The 15,211-nt window shown below is 44.4% G+C and overlaps 1 long non-coding RNA gene across 1 annotated transcript in view; it reads left to right on the forward strand.

Annotated features, from left to right (window-relative positions):
• LOC123765535 (uncharacterized) overlaps positions 1-15,211 on the forward strand; it is a 45,325-nt gene that overhangs the window by 13,074 nt on the left and 17,040 nt on the right. The gene's annotated exons all lie outside the window — the stretch shown is intronic.

The raw sequence follows: 15,211 nt of genomic DNA on the forward strand, positions 1-15,211 counted from the left end.
GGGACCATTCAGGCTTGTTCGCATTTGTGTTCCTCGCATGTGCCCCAAAGAATGAGGTGATTTGATAAAATACCATGTCGTGACGCTGAACCCTGGTTCATTCCGAACACAGCGATTACACAACACATAACACCTTGCCTCAGCAACCGTTACTACCACCTATACTCCTACACACACCAGACCCTTGAGGCGTACCACTCGGTTTGTACTGGAACACAATGAATGAACATATGGAAGGTATTTAAAGGCCGTCGGGTTTTGTCATTTAATTACAAAGAATAGACTCTGACAAATAATACTATATTAATTAACATACTCTATTAGGTCAATACCCTTCCAATACCCGTAGACCACTTGACCTCCGCGATCACCACCCACACTCGTAACTTCCGCCTAAGTCCCTAATACGGAATGATTACTACAACGCTCCACACCCGGTTAGTCTTTCGTTCAATACTCACATACTGCAGACTTAACTTCGTCACTAAGATCACATCAGGTTCTCGCATAGCTGTCTGCTACACTTCGCTGCTGCTGCAAACGGGGATCCAAAGAACTTGCTAGTTCAACTCCCACAATCAGACTGACTCTAGCCAACCATGGCCTCAAACATTTCACCACTCCTCTCAAGGAAGGTATAATCCGATTAACCTTATCCTTAGAGCGGTAACCTTGATCCTAGAAGCCTGGAAAGAATAATTCCTCTTTCCAGGAATTATTAATTTGGCTAAACAGCTTCGGTCTTAATCCATTGACCTTTCTTAGATATGTGATCCATAGTCTGTCTACTTACATATACTTCCAATCATCATTCGTTAAGTGTTGTAGTAATGATCCTCTAGCTAATAATTCCTACTAACTTGTGGTTTACAACACCACTCCCCTCCTTAAACACGCATGTGTCCCCATATGCATCATTGCAATGGTTCCATTAGTGCAAGGACCTGGAGGATGCACCCACCATATGTGTACAACTAAAAATTCCCCCAATAAGTTCATCATACACACGATGAAATAAATTAAAATTTTCCCCGACATGACTCACAACACTTCTCCAACATATACATTATATTCACATCATAGCACAGGTAAAATAGTCTGTAATAATTTGTCCCATCTCCAACAATGCACATATACCTAAACTGCTGACATATAATTACATACAACCATTACCATAAAATTACATGGACCAGAATGCTGGCACTAAAACAGAAATGACACTAGTCATTAATATATACACAACACATATATATCTAAGGTTCTTCATCCTTAGTAACAAATTAATAACAATTTAACATCTTGCCCTGTACTGTTGACATAAGGGCTTACAATGATCACACAATGTTTCACTGGCCTCCTCCACAATTGGCAGCATCACTTCTCTTGTCTTCGTGTCTCATGGTTGCTAGGTCATAGATCCTCCATGACCCAGACAAAACCCAGGCTGTCCAGCCTGGTGAATGTTGTCAATGTCCCATCGTTGCTCTGAGCTAACGTGATCCTGGCCTCCAGAGCAACGGAGATTCCTACCCCAGGGTCATGTTCCCTTGGGTCTGTGCTGACGTCTCGTTCCAGGGCACCAATCCCAGTACGCTGTAGATCCCTCACAGCTCTCTGGTCTAGGCCCATCCGCCCAGAGTGTGTCCACCAGTATTCACACCTTCCCGATCGCTGTACCTGCAAAATATTCCCTCGGAGCCCCCTGGCTCGATCCCATTATTACATAACCCCCTCGGCTCCTTACTCTCTCCCCGTATATAGCCTGAGCGCAGCTGCAAAACCATTGCAGCTGGCCCTTATCCCTGCTTTGATGTCAGGGGGCGAATTTCGCCTATAACATCACGTTGGCTTCACTTCCTCCCCCTTTTTTTTCTAGAATAACTGGGTGTAGCCTCATAGCTTCCCTTCTACTCTACCTGAAGCTCTGTGACATGATCCCGGGGGACCTTCTCAAGCCTAACACTTAGTAATGGTGCCGATGAGGTAATATACAGTATATACATACACATACATTATCACAATAAATACCTCATTAAAATAATTTCACAACTAATGTCACTAAAGCATCATACTGCCACTGGCTCGCTTCTAGCGAGATTCCTGTAACAACTTAATTAATGAGAAATTAGTATATCTATTTGGCTCGCCCACTGCAACCACCAACACCTGAAATTTTGAAATTCTACATTATAATCTTATCCATAACACTTACCCACTCAGACACACCATCACCTCTGGTCAACCCAACCACTGATAACCTCATTATAACCCCGCGTCTCTCAACAGCCAGGCTCTGCGTCCTGACGCACCTGACCTCATTACACCGATACTCACCGTACCCACCACCACCTATCGCTGCGCCAGAAACATCCGCATACACCAGAAACGGTTTGCTAAAATCTGGGTGCGCCAAGATACTGCGAGAGCTGACAGCAGCCCTCAGTACCTGGAACGCCTGCTGTTGTTCCTTCCCCCACACGAATTCTGCAAGTCCACTGATCTGATGTAATGGTCTTGCAATTTTTGAAAAATCTTTAATCAATCGCCGATAATAGCTAACCAACCCCAGGAAAGATTTGCACTCTTTCTTGTTCCGTGGAACTGGGAACTCTTGAATATCCCTGGTTTTATCTGGCAATGGACTGATACCCATCCGGCCCACTGTATGACCCAGGAATGTTACCGATTCTCCAAAAAAACTGCATTTTTCGAAATTCACTTTGAGGTTGTGTGACCTCAGCCTTAGCAAGAGTTTCCTCAAATTATGCATGTGCTCCTCTAATGACTTTCCCAGCACGATTACGTCATCGAGGTACAGCAACGCTGTGGGACCTATCAACCCCGATAATACACTCATCATTAGCCTACTGAACACAGCAGGTGCTGACTTCAACCCGAAAGGAAGTCGTTTATATTGCCAGAGCTCGTTGCACGCACTAAACGCTGTGATTTCCTTCGACTCTTCCTCCAGCGGTATCTGGTGATACCCACTGAGTAGGTCTAATGTGGTAAAATATTGTGTACCCTTCAAGTGTGTCAATGTGTCCTGTATGTTAGGTAATGGGTATGCTTCGTCTTTCGTCAGCTTGTTTATTCTGCGGAAATCTACGCATAACCTCACTCCCCCATTCTTTTTCCTGACTACTACGAGAGGGCTGTGCCACGGTGAACTGGATGGTTCAATGATATCATGATCTCTTAGCTGGCTTATCTCCTCTTTCACCTCCCTCTGGTGTGCCACTGGTATGCTATATGCTCTCGTATATACTGGATGTGCGCCCTCTATGTCAATCCTATGTGCTCCTTGAGTAATGCACCCTGGGGGTTCTCCTCTCAACGCAAAAACATCCGGGAACTCCCTGACTAAGCCCCTTAAGGCTTCCTTAACCTCCCTTTCCATGGACATCCTATCCACTATTCCCATTAATTTATCCATTCTATCCATTCTATCCTCGTCGCCCTCACTCTGACTTACTGACATTGCTGCAATAATCTCCTCCACAGGGTGCGCCCACGCTACCTGTGCATGCTTACTCAAGGTGACTGGCCACCGAGAGGGATTAAAAACCCTCAACCGAATTACCCCTTCATTTATGTCTTCAATAGTCTCCATTATCACCAACCCTGCTGGATTATCCAATGGCTCAATTTGCACAACGTCTACTCCCTTGGCTTTACATGCCATTTTAATCACTAAGGATGCTTCTCCCGGAATGGTGACATCCTTGGGTACCGTGACTGCCCACTGTATATTCTGGTCCCCAGCCGAGTTACCACAGTTACCCCTCACTACTGCTACTCCTTCTCTACTCCTCACCTTGTTAACGTCTACCGCTTGACCCCACATACCAATTTATTTCCCCTTGCGCTGAACGCTATGGTACATGAGTATTTTTCGAGGAAATCAATTCCCAAGATAATGTTGGTATGTTTCAGCCCTATATCCTGTATTACTACAAGACTATGTTTAAACCATCTATCTTCTAGCTGGAAATCCACAGTTGTCTCTCCCAACACCCGCAACGCATTATCCCCCACCGCCGTTAATCTCCTGTTGTTAGGTACCAGCCTGACGTCTGATCTTAACACGCTACGACTCATGATGGACACGGAAGCACCGGTGTCAACCAAGGCTGTATAGATAGTGCCCTTTAACCGTAAATGCACCTTTATGGGATGACCCGACCCGACGGTACATAACCACTGTCCGCCACCCCCTACTGTACACACTGGGTAATTAGGCGGAACAAAAAGCTTACACTGCCAGGCCAAGTGACTACCGTCACCTCATAGCTTACACACTTTTGTCTGCTTAGGTCGTCCTGGCTCATGTTTACCTGCAGTGTACCCCGTTCCCCGGGGATACCCTCTACCGGTACCCTGGTTCTGGTGGTACATTCCTGTTGCTCCCTGAGCAGGCGTGTATCGTGGTGGAGCAGGAGTAAACCTGCCTCCACGTGCCCCTTGATTATAGCTTCCTCGCTGCTCAGGAGTACCCTGATGGGGTCCCCACGACACCCCACTCGTATTGTGTCCCTGGAACACCCTTGGCTCCCAGCCCTTATTATTGTTACGTCGAGGAGCACCTCGCCCCTTGCCCTTGGAATGTGTGACCCCCGCCGCGGGTCCATCCTCCACTGGCTGAGCTACTGGGGCCCAGAGCTGAGCCTGTCTCTCTTGCGTGTCTGCAAGATTTGCCTGTTCCTTAAGGGACACTTCCTTGAAAATGTCATCCTCTGTCAGTTTATGTGTCGGGCTATTCTCCGCCCAAAACACTGCATGTTTCACCGCTTCCTTAAAAGACTTAGCTTCCCTGCAGTGTAACGCACTTTCCCGCGGTAATGCACCGAAAAAAACACTCCGTTGCATAGAATCTCTTACTACCCCCGTGAACTGCGTTTCCGTCCGCTCAATCATATCACCCAAGAGTCTTATTCTATGGCCAAACGCCCTTAATTGTTCCCCTGGTTCTCGTTTAAGTGCAGCTAACTGAGCCTTTAGTTCTACTGCATCGTGCTGCACATCGTAATGATCTATCAGTTCCTGCTTAAACTCGCTATAACTATTTATTTCTCTAATTTCCGCCGAGTTGAGCAGGGTCTTTGCTTCCCCTTTCACCTTGGAATATGCCAATGCAATCTTTGCCTGATCCGACCATGACCCCACACTAGTCGCCTTCTCTAGAGCAAAAAAAAATGTTCTAATATCCGTCAGTAACTGACCTTTCGGATCCCGTTTGGCGCCCCAAAACGTGGGTATGTCTCCATATACCTTAGGTCCTGCATTAGTCGTCTAATGCGTGCTCAACACATTTTTCAACCACTGTGCAACCTGCCCAATTGTCTCTGACGCTGCCGCCTGCGCCGTAAGCAACGCCGCCGTGTTATCACCACTCACCCTGACGCCACTGGCGCCACTGGCGCCCCTATTACTACCCGTACCCGTCATGGCTACTCGCCCCTTATGTGCTCGTGTATGAACCAGCTTGACGCTTTACCGTACAGTAACCTTAATTGGCCTTATTCCTTTAATCTCACTAGAATCACTTATAATTTTAAGCCACCATTAACATCGTCACTTATCAGTTCCCCACACTACTGTTTCCACCCCTTAGGAGACCTTTCCCTGCAGCACAACGTGGCCACTCCACTTGGCCACACACCTTGGCCCCACACCCCACTATGGCCACTCACTGGCCCACACACCTTCCCTTCCTCACTCCAATATCCACCGTCCTGAACACAACCCGACGTCTACCAATTCCCGAACATTCCCTCACCAACTAAACCAGTAACACACTTCCTTCATCTCTCAAAGTGTTCCAAAACCTGTTTGCGCTGCCACCAAATATGTCGTGACGCTGAACCCCGGTTCATTCCGAACACAGCGATTACACAACACATAACACCTTGCCTCAGCAACCGTTACTACCACCGTGTACTCTTACACACACCAGACCCTTGAGGCGTACCACTAGGTTTGTACTGGAACACAATGAATGAACATATGGAAGATATTTAAAGGCCGTCGGGTTTTGTCATTTAATTACAAAGAATAGACTCTGACAAATAATACTATATTAATTAACATACTCTATTAGGTCAATACCCTTCCAATACCCATAGACCACTTGACCTCCGCGATCACCACCCACACTCGTAACTTCCGCCTAAGTCCCTAATATGGAATGATTACTACAACGCTCCACACCCGGTTAGTCTTTCATTCAATACTCACATACTGCAGACTTAACTTCGTCACTAAGATCACATCAGGTTCTCGCATAGCTGTCTGCTACACTTCGCTGCTGCCGCAAACGGGGAGCCAAAGGACTTGCTAGTTCAACTCCCACAATCAGACTGACTCTAGCCAACCATGGCCTCAAACATTTCACCACTCCTCTCAAGGAAGGTATAATCCGATTAACCTTATCCCTAGAGCGGTAACCTTGATCCTAGAAGCCTGACGAAGAATAATTCCTCTTTCCAGGAATTATTAATTTGGCTAAACAGCTTCGGTCTTAATCCATTGACCTTTCTTAGATATGTGATCCATAGTCTGTCTACTTACATGTACTTCCAATCATCATTCGTTAAGTGTTGTAGTAATGATCCTCTAGCTAATAATTCCTACTAACTTGTGGATTACAACAACCATGCCCAAGATTACCAACCGAGTGCAGGCGGGGGTATGTAAATAGCCTTGGCTACCATCCTCTTTTGCGGTTAAGGGATCATGTACGCCAGCAGAGTGCTCCTGGTAGTAAGGGTTCGAGTCACTTCTGGGGTGTGAGTTTTCAGTTATATATAAATATATATATATATATATATATATATATATATATATATATATATATATATATATATATATATATATATATATATATCAAAACATCAAACAAATGCTGAACCCGGTGCTTGGAGATGTCGCAAAGGACCTTCTGTTGGAATTTACCAGATTTTCCAACATGTGTTTGGCTGTCTGCATCCCTGAGGACATCAGACCTCTCTTTTCTGGAGCAGAACTCTGTGTTCTAAAGAAGAAGGATAGAGGAGTCACGCGCATTGCTGTTGGCAACACTCTCCGACGCCTTGTAGCTAAGGCTGCAGTGCAATCTATCATCTAGGAAGCAGCCACCTTGCTGAAACCTAATCAGTTCGGGTTTGGGATCCCCCCTAGGTGGTGAAGCTGCAGCACACGCAGCACGGGCTTACATTGCTGATCTCCCGGCATAGAAGGCACTAATAAAGCTTGACTTTAAAAATGTCTTCAATCAAGTCAAAAGAGACGCTGTCCTCAGGGCTGTACACAACCATTTCCGTCCCCTTTACCCATTCATCCGGTCGTGCTACAGTGGGGACTCCAAGCTTCTTTTTGGGGAGCATGAAATAGAAATAGGTGTTCAACAAGGTAATCCCTTAGTCCCCGTAATTTTCTGCTTAGCTATCAAAGAGGTCACTGATAGTCTGACAAGCGAGCTAAACATCTAGTACGTGGACGAAGGCACTCTCGCCGGCACCGCAGATACAATTTTGGAGGATATAAGGAAAATCAAGGAGCTGCCTTGGGTATCATTCTCAATGCATCCAAATGTGAATTAGTCTCCCGCAACCCATCCATCACTGGCCAAATAAAAAAATGATCTTCCAGACATTCTCGTTGTCGAGCCACCTGACTGCACCCTCCTGGGTGCCCCCATTGGCCCACAAACAATCGAGGAGGTCCTGAATGCAAAAATCTAAAGAGAATGCTGGACAGGATTGACAAGATTGATGCCCATGATGCTCTCTTCCTCCTCACAAGAGGCCTATCTCTCCCTAAGTTGACAATACTTTCTGAGGTGTTCTCCATCCCACAACAACACCAAATTAAATGTGTATGACACCCTTCTGAGGTCCATGCTGGTGAAACTCAACCTGCCATTGGACGACTTTCAGTGGGAGCCAGCAACCCTCCCTGTAAGACTCGGCGGTCTTGGTGTCCGCACAGCCTCCTAGATTGCTCTACCAGCCTTCCTTTCCTCCTCCCATGCATCGCACAACCTCGTAAGAGATATCCTAACTGAAATACTGAGTGATTCAGCCGGAACACACGATCCTACTTTTACTGAATGCTCAAATCAGTGGGATGCTCTTGCACCCTCAGCACCCATTATAGAGCCAACATAAACACATAAACAGTCCAGTTGGGACCACCCACTAGTGGAAAAATTAGCTGATGCCATGCTCAGTACCATGCTCGGGCTGATTCGGTAGAAAGGTTGACGAATCGGCCGGGTGTCAGGGAGTAGCTGGATGTCGTGCTGAACCAATTAACACTCTTGTGGATCATCGCTGAACAACTTCTGATGTTCCTTGAAGATTCTGATAAGAGGAGCACTATTACTGTCCTGTAAATAGGTATGAAGATCAATAAGGATTTCCGAGTTGGAAGGCACTGACTCTATGTTAGTGCTTTCGGGAGGAGAAGAAGGGACGGTCTCACTGTGGAGGTATGGACCTTTAAATGTGGATAATGATACCAATGCAGTGGGGGAGTACCTTGATACTGCTTCAGGAGGTTGACGTGGCACAACTGGATCTTCCGCCGCCTATCTGGAGTCTCAAGAACGTAGTTGTGGTTGTTTCTGCACTCCTTGATGCGGTAAGGTCCTGAAAACTTATTTTGCAATGGAGAACCTGGGATAAGAAAATATGCCAACACGAAGTCTCCTGGTTTAAATTTCCTTAGTTTGCATCGTTGGTCAAAATGAGTCTTCATCCTCTCCTGAGCTTTCAATAGATTGTCATTAGCAAATTTACGTACTCTCTCTAGAATGTGTTTTAAGTTTTGAAGAAACTGGGGCACATTCTGAGGGTCACTGAAGGTGGCATTACGTAGAGAGTCTTTGAAAGCTTAGAGAGGAGTCCGTAGAGCATCTCATAAGGAGATACTCCTAGAGACTCATTGGGGAGACTTCTGAAAATGCACATAATGAGGTCAAGTTGTTCATCCCAGTCCTTTAAGGTTTCATTGCAAAATTTCTTTAGGAGTGCTTTAATAGTCTGATGACTACGTTCAAGAGAACCGTGTGAAGCAGGATGATAGGGGCTGGAAAGTACCTGTGTGATGTTGAAATCTTCCAGTGTCTTCCCGAAGAGATCACTGGTGAAGTTGGTGCCACAGTCACTTTAAACCTCTCTTGGAAATCCATACTGGGTGAAGATCTTCAATAGTTGTTCCACCACAGTAGCAGCCGTAATGTTCTTTACTGGAACTGCTATGGGGAATCTGGTGGTAGGACACAGGATAGTTAGTATATAGGCGTTGCCAGAACTGGTCCGGGGTAAAGGACCAACACAGTCTATGATGAGTCTGTGGAAAGGTTCTGCAGGCACCTGAATAGGAATTAATGGAGCCCGGGGAATAGAGATGTTAGGTTTACCTGCCATCTGACATGTATGACACTGTTGCACGTAACTTTTGACGTCTTTAACCATACCTGGCCAGTAGTAGTCTTGACTAATTCCGTGGTAGGTTTTGTTAAAGCCGTAGTGAGAAAGAGCTCCGTGGGCCAGGTGTAGAATATCGGGCCGTAGGCTGGTGGGAACCACTAGTTGTTCGACATTTGCCCAATCGTCGTCCTCCTTCAGCTTACTGGGTCTGTACCTGCTGTAGAGCAACTGATTCTCTAGGAAGAACCCAGGGATAATGTCAGGTTGAGTCTCAGCCTGGAAGAATAATGGTGTTAATGATAGATCTTCCCTCTGTAACTTACGGAACTCCAACATAGTAAGATTCGGTGGTAGATTCTGAGGGTCTTGAGGGACAGCGGTAGCAGTAGAGTCAGCTGGTTGCGGGCGTGCAGCTTGTGCACGGGTGGTCACCAAAACCGGAGGAGAAACTTCATCACTTTCTTGGACCTCTGCTGAAACATACTTAAAGATGGGATTGTCCACTACAGAGTTACACATCTGGGGTTTATCCATGATGATCAGGTTGGACGGTTGCAGATCTTCTGGCAAGTCGTTGCCCAGGAGAAGTTGCACTCCAGGCATGGGAAAAGGCTTTTCCCTGATGGCGGCTTGGACTTCACCGGTCACAAAAGGACAATCCAGGTGGACTCTGGCGAGTGGATACGGAGTGGTAGCAGTGAGGTCAGTGACAAGGACCGTTTCCTCGGTGTAGGTGATGTTAGGCACAGCTGATTTCAATATTATTGACTGAAGAGCCGCTGTGTCCCTCAAGATCTTCAATTTGAAACGTCCCTCCGAATCTATACCGTTGGTAGAGACAGTTCCAGGATACAGGTGTTTGCTGAAGAAAGAAAGATCATTAACAGGAACACCAACATTCATCACAGGCTTACCGGACTTAGGAGGAGTCGGTTTGGGTTTAGGAGTTTCATTGCCTTTGTATTGGGCCTTCCCACATCTATCTATGGTATGTCCATAGAGTTTGCAATACTTACAATACAATTGAGAGCTCGCTTGATCGGCACTCACTTTATCATAACTGTACCAAGACTTCTTACTGGAAGGTGGTTCTGGTGTAAGCCGGTGGATGAGGCTGTAGGTGTCAGCCGACTTCGCACCTCTGATGTAGTCGGTTTCTTCCTTGTCTGCTAAATATAAACGGACGGAAGGGGGAACACGTCTCAAGAATTCCTCAACTAGCATGAGGTTGACGAGTTCTGCAAATGTAGAGATATGTGCTGCTTCCAGCCATTTCATGAAATATCTTTTCTTGGTATTGGCAAATTCTAGAAAGGTGGTGGTACTTGTCTTTAGATAATCACGGAATTTTCGTCTGTAGCTTTCGGTGGAGAGAAGGTAGGCGTCCAAAACTGCTTGCTTCAGGGTCTGGTAGTCATTCTCAGACGCTAAGGTACTGAGAGTAACCGCAGCTCTACCTGTGAGATGCACTCTGAGAAGGGTAGACCATTGATCTGCATGTCAGCTAAGTTTTTTATCTAGGGTTTCAAAAGTGGTGAAAAATACATCAATCTCTGTCTCAACGAATGGTGGCATTAACTTACTTGCATGGGAGACATTGAAACTTACGAGAAGACTAGCGGTAGCTTGTTTGCGTTGAGTGTAGTGTGTAGCTTCCAACGCTAGTTCTTGTCGCCAGTATTCGAGAGCACTATCAGCTTGCTGTTTACTGTACTCCCTTTGGATTTCCAGGTCACGTTTTCTTGCTTCAAGCTGTTCTCGCTCACGCTCACGGAGTAGGGCAGCCTCTCTCGTTCTTTGAGGGCCATCTCTCGTTCAATTTGTTCCTTCTTTATGGCAGCCTCTTCCTTCCTAAGGGCCGCCTCTCTTTCTTGCTCTTCTTTCCTGATTGCAGTCTCTTTCCCTCATTTGTAGAACTTCCTTTTGTTGTTGGAGGGCTTCTTTTTGTTGCTCCCGCTCGATCTTTGCAAGTTCGAGCTTGAGTTTCATAGTTGTCAAAGCATGTCTATCTGCAATAGAATAATTTTCGTGAGTTTCAGAGTCAATCTTCCCTTCATCAAAGAGGTGATCCAATATTAAATTGTGCAATTCATTTTTGTTGGCTCCATGGGGAACATCTAGTTGATACTTGTGTGCAAGAGTTTGTAATTCGGTCCTCTTGGCACGACTTAAGTTCCCTATTTCACCTGCTGGATCGTTACGAAAAGCTTGGAGACGAAACATGGTGAAAAATAGCAAATAAATGTAAAACGAATACTTGTGATATGGAAGTGTCAGTAACAGGATAACGTGTCAACTGGTAACTACTCTGTGGAATTTTATATTTAACAATTAAAGTTAATTTTAGTATGGTAAATGATTAGTCAATCAAAAGCGCAGGAAATCTTGTACCCGGTACTCAATGTAAGAAAATAAGGGCAAGAAAATCCTACTAAACAAATGAAACATTTAATTGTTTGAAAAGTGAATAAGGTAGTCCAAGAATGTAGGCATACCTTGCCGAGTCTATAGGACAGAAGCAAGGGTTTTCCCACTAAATGAAATATGATATTTACAGAATTAGCGAAATTTGTGCTCTGAAAAAAGAAAGCTAATTCCCTACCTAAGTAAATATCATCATCTCTGACCGACGTGTAGGGGTGCGAGTGTCAACTGGTGACGAGAACTGCTGTTGAGGTCCCAACTCAGCAACGTAGTCCGCGCTAGCGGAACTATGGCCCTCTTTATCCTCCATCGGTCGGATTGCAGAAGATAGAGTGCTTTGACCAGAAGACAAACCAAAGTAGCAATCATTGGCTGTTGATTGCTGGTGTTGACTTCTTAATGTGTAGTGCCTCGCAAACGTCAAGCCGCCTGCTATCGCTGTATCTATCGATGATTTCTGTTAGAAATCATCAGTATCAATCGATGATTTCTGTTAGAAATAGAACAGAAATCATCGATAGATACAGCGATAGCAGGCGGCTTGACGTTTGCGAGGCACTACACATTAAGAAGTCAACACCAGCAATCAACAGCCAATTAATGCACAACTATATTCTACCCACCTCAAGACTCCGCTCCAATATAGAAGCATCAAGAAATATGGACCAATAGGCTTTCTACAATCACTTCCATTCAATACCCATTGTTTCGTGTTCTGTCTTGTGTTGATGAATTTAATACCCTATTAATACCACCTCACCCCATCCACCTCACTCAAATGCAGATATAAACAAATTGGAGATGTGTAAGTTCTATTCAGTTGTGTATGTGTAAACTAAAGTCGTTGAAAATGTAATAAGTTTTACGAAACGCGCTCAAGTGTCGTGTCAGACTAGAAATAAAAATGAATTTTGGAGAATTGATTTTTGAATTACCACCAACAGTGAAAAGAAATGTACGAAAGATTGAGAAAATTCGTGTTTGAATTATTAATCTTACTTTTTCGGTCATATATATATATATATATATATATATATATGTATATATATATATATATATATATATATATATATATATATATATATGTATATATATATATATATATATATATATATATATATGTCGTACCTAGTAGTCAGAACTCACTTCTTTGCCTAATTTGCAAGGCCCGATTTGCCTAATAAGCCTAGTTTTCATGAATTAATGTTTTTTCGCCAACCTAACCTACCTAACCTAACCTAACCTAACGTTTTCGGCTACCTAACCTAACCTAACCTATAAAGATTGGTTAGGTTAGGTTAGGTAGGGTTGGTTAGGTTCGGTCATATATCTACGTTAATTTGAACTCCAATAAAAAAAAATTGACCTCATACATAATGAAATGGGTAGCTTTATCATTTCATAAGAAAAAAATTAGAGAAAATATAATAATTTAGTAAAACTTGTCTTATTAGGCAAATCGGGCCTTGCATAGTAGGCTGAGAAGTGAGTTCTGGCTACTAGGTACGACATATATATATATATATATATATATATATATATATATATATATATATATATATATATATATATATATATATATATATATATATATATATATATATATATGTATGTATGTATGTATATATATATATATATATATATATATATATATATATATATATATATATATATATATATATATATATATATATATATATATATATATATGTCGTACCTAGTAGCCAGAACGCACTTCTCAGCCTACTATGCAAGGCCCGATTTGCCTAATAAGCCAAGTTTTCATGAAATAATTGTTTTTCGACTACCTAACCTACCTAACCTAACCTAACCTAACTTTTTCGGCTACCTAACTGAACCTAACCTATAGAGATAGGTTAGGTATTTTTGGTTAGGTTCGGTCATATATCTACGTTAATTTTAACTCCAATAAAAAAAATTGACCTCATACATAATGAAATGGGTAGCTTTATCATTTCATAAGAAAAAAAATTAGAGAAAATATATTAATTCATGAAAACTTGGCTTATTAGGCAAATCGGGCCTTGCGTAGTAGGCTGAGAAGTGCGTTCTGGCTACTAGGTACGACATATATATGTATATATATATACTAGCAGTACCCAGCCATGCATTGCTGAGCCACAGCAACCTTCCCTGTTCCCCAGTCCTCCCCGCCATTCCCCTTCCACCCATCTCCTCGGTCTCCCAACCATTCCACACTAACCGTCCCTTTGTCCTCCCCACAATTCCCCACTCCACCATCCCCTTTTCCTTCCCACTATGCCCCACTTTCCTGTCGATTTCTTGGCAAGTGACTCCTCGAACTAGGAGAGACCTCTTAAACAGAGTGCTCCCAGGCTGAACAGAATGTGGGAAGTGTTTCCCATGTAGCAAGATCGACGTCCATGGCTTTCAGGTCCCTCTTGCTTACGTCTTGGTACCGTAGCTGGGGCTTGCCTGTTGGACGTTTTCCCTGCGTTAGCTCTCCATACAGGAGAGCCTTAGGGATTCTGCCATCCCCCATTCACACCACGTGCCCGAGCAAGCGCATTCGTCTCTGTTTCCACATTGCGTACATGCTGGTGATTCTAGCTCTCTCCAGGACGTTGTTTTTTGTCACCTTGTCCTGCCAGAAGATATCCAAGATGTGTTGAAGGCAGCGCATGTGGTAGGCATTCAGTTGTTTTTCCTGATGGGCGCGGAGTATCAAAGACTCACTGCCATAAAGGAGAGTGCTCAGGACATAGGCTCTGTAAACCTGAGTCTTTGTATACTCAGTCTGCCTATTGTTGGCCCACACTTTTTTTGTCAGTCTGGACACGGCAGTAGATGCCTTACCAATGCGTTTGTCTAGCTCCGTACCAAGAGAGAGGGAGTCAGAGATTGTGGAGCCCAGGTACACGAGGTCGTGAATGACTTCCAGGTTGGAATCGGAGATGCCGATGTCAGGTGGGGAGTCCACTCCTTGTCCCATGACTTGTGTTTTCTTCAGGCTGATGGTGAGTCCGAAAGCCTGAGAGGCCTCGCTGAAGCGGGTCATGAGCCGTTGGAGGTCTTCGGTTGAGTGAGCAGTGACTGCTGCATTGTCTGCAAAAAGGAAGTCGCGCAGACACCTCAGCCGAATCTTTATTTTGGCTCTTAGCCTGTCGAGGTTAAAGAGCTTTTCATCCGACTTGGTCCGGAGGTAGATGCCTTGTGTGGCAGATCCGAAGGCGTGCTGCAGTATAACTGCGAAGAAAATCCCGAATAGGGGTGGAGCCAGAACACAGTCCTGCTTTACTTGACTTCGTATGTCAAAGGCGTCTGATGTTAGGCCAATAAAGACCACGGTGCCCTTCATGTTCTCGTGGAAA

Source organism: Procambarus clarkii, chromosome 30 (assembly GCF_040958095.1).
Source record: "Procambarus clarkii isolate CNS0578487 chromosome 30, FALCON_Pclarkii_2.0, whole genome shotgun sequence".
NCBI classification, from domain to species: domain Eukaryota; kingdom Metazoa; phylum Arthropoda; class Malacostraca; order Decapoda; family Cambaridae; genus Procambarus; species Procambarus clarkii.